The sequence below is a fragment of the Pinus tabuliformis genome, chromosome 3_1 (genome assembly GCF_031772625.1).
Source record: "Pinus tabuliformis cultivar Carrire ecotype Pingquan chromosome 3_1, CPIR1, whole genome shotgun sequence".
NCBI lineage: Eukaryota > Viridiplantae > Streptophyta > Pinopsida > Pinales > Pinaceae > Pinus > Pinus tabuliformis.
The window spans coordinates 214,177,444-214,180,133 of record NC_142301.1 but is presented as its reverse complement, the minus strand read 5'-3'; the positions used below and the strand labels follow the sequence as shown (position 1 = coordinate 214,180,133).

At 33.7% G+C, this 2,690-nt stretch overlaps 1 pseudogene; it reads right to left on the bottom strand.

Moving 5' to 3' along the window:
• Positions 1–243: 243 nt before the first annotated feature.
• Positions 244–2,062, bottom strand: LOC149186557 (putative methyltransferase PMT6 pseudogene; annotated as a pseudogene).
• Between the last annotated feature and the right edge of the window lie 628 nt (positions 2,063–2,690).

The following is a 2,690-nucleotide window of genomic DNA, read 5'->3' as shown; positions in this document are numbered from 1 at the left end:
TGAAAACTTTCTCTTTTGAGATCGAAAACTTTGATTTGTTTTGAAACATTCCATTAGTGGAATTTGCCATTAATTTTTTGGAGGTTGGAATTTGATGGGAAAAATTCGTATTTTATTTGTTAATTACTTTTAAAATTTTTATGTAACCTTCATTCATGATGTGATTTTAAATTTAAAAAATGTATTTTTGACGGTCCATATTTATTTCAAAATGTCATTAATATTTGTGTTGGCATTAATACCTCACAGGAAAGTTCTATCAGCGTTGGCATTAATACCCTGCTGAAGGACAAGTTCCAATACCTTTTGGCAAATTAGCAGTTGCTTTCCTTGGTTTCCAAAACCTTCCAAATTATATACTTTTGCATCCCAGAGAAACTTGGGTGAAATATCTGCCACTTTCGAGATTATGGTTGAGTCATCTCAAATGATGAAAAATCCTAGTGGCTGAAGAATGTGATCCACCTCCAGTATAATGTATTTTATTGGGCAACCTCTACTATCACCTTTCGAGTATGAAAACAATTGGAATGCATGAACCAAATCATATGTATGTAGATAACTAGAGACTTGATTACACCAATCATGAAAATATCCAATCTAGCCTTTGTCATCGATAGAAGGTAATGTATTCCTTAGCTTGGAGGAATTATATTCAACACCCAAACTAGCTTTTTTCTTAAACTAGTAGCAAATCCTCCATAGAAAGAGATCATATCCATTACATTCCGAATATCATATTTACTAAAATTCATAAGTGTCCAATATTCATTGACTTCCCTCTATCAAAATGTTGTGTCTACACTAAACGTTTCAACAATGATCTCTATTTTCTCATCTCATTTAGGTAATATTGATAAACGCTCCAACAATGGAGGAAGTTGTTGAATGTATTCTTCTTCTTGAATTAAAGTATGACAATTCCTTAATGGTTTCTTCCAAGATTGTTCTGGATCAGGTGCCTTATCAGATAAAACCAATATTTTTTATTTTTCTTTCTCTAGTTGGCATGCCTTATCTCTTGGCTTGAACCAAATTTCTATTTGAACTGGACGAGCAATAAGGTTCCCACACGCTGAAATTGTCAGACATCAACTTCTCCTATTAATGGGGATAATATTTATCCTTCTCGTAAGCAGGGGGTGCAAAATAAACAAAGTAACCGCTATCTCTCAAAAGGTGATCCACTTCTTTCAGCAGAACACCATCATTTTCATGCCAATCGACATGACAACGTGAATAATGGACCATTTGAAATGAATTGCTTGGATAATCTAGTTGTGTTGTAACAAGAACTGTAATCATGCCACCAATTCCTCATTCGAGAGAAAATTGAATATGATTTTCATGCCCATGCTTTGGAGAAAATGACATTGTCTGTATACCTAGTGGAAGTAGATAAGCTGAAAATCTTGCAAAATGACACCCAACATCAAGAACTTGCACCATTCATGCAGCTCGTAAATCCACTATTCCATTAGCTATCATGTTTCCCAATGGTTGGATTTACTCTGAAGCTGCATGCTTGAAATGAGTACCACCACCTCGAAACCACCATTTTTTTCCTTGCTTATGCACCCAATTTTGCCCACCTTTGGCTTTCTGCTAGATGTGAGTGGTTCATATTGCTTTGCCCCACATAATATTTACTGATTGGAGATTTTATTGGGATGTTGTATTGTTTGGGAGGAGGTATTAAACAGAAATGTTGTTTCTCAAGTGGAGAGGACAAATTTCCTTCAAAATTCACTCTTCGAGAATAATTAAAAAATTTTAGAGTGCCTATAAACTTTAAATCATGACAAGGAACATACTCAGTATAATTCAATGATCAAATATTCATTCCTTCTATAGGTATCTTTATCACATAAACTTTAAAATTGAGAACGACCTTGTTACTTAACCACTACTTCCAAGTTGAGATCAACAATGCTTGCATATAAATCACATGCTTGGTGCCAAATAATGTTCCAAAAAAAAAAGTAACTATCATCAATGTGAAATCAAGCATGACCCTCTTCCTTGATTGCACATCTAACATGGAGGAAAGTGAAAAGCCCATATTTAGATGCAAACATGAACAAGATGAAACAGGAGAGCTAGCCATGTATACACCCATATTTTCACTCTTTTTGACCTTATCACACACGAATATCTCTGCCAATTTCAGTTGAAGGCAACTGAATTATTGAACTCCCTTCAAAATGAGTCAAATGGCCTTTGAACTTCCAAAGTTGGAAATGATATGTTCAAATAGAAGAGAGAGTTTTTAAAAGCGAGAATATTTGAATTTATCAAGGAGATTCCATAGTAAAAAAGTACAGATTTAATAATGTTTTGTGTTACTCTGCCAATGTGACCTGGCATGATACTTTCAGAAACCTTAAAAGCCTATTATTAATGTTTATTAAAGAGCTCAAAAACTTGATGTTGAAGGAATGTATAAAAAATAAGTCTGCATAATTCCAATAAAATGTCAAAAGTTGATTCAATGTAGCTTTTAATTTAATGTCAAAAGTTGATTCATTGTAGTTTTTAATTTTCCCACCAATCAGTTAGATTATAAGGCTATGATATATTTGGAGAACTTTGAGGAAACATTGCATTGCAGGAGGCAATTGTCAAAACCATAATAATATTTTATTATTTTGGCTTTTCACTGAAGATCCGGTCTTCAACAAACCATAATG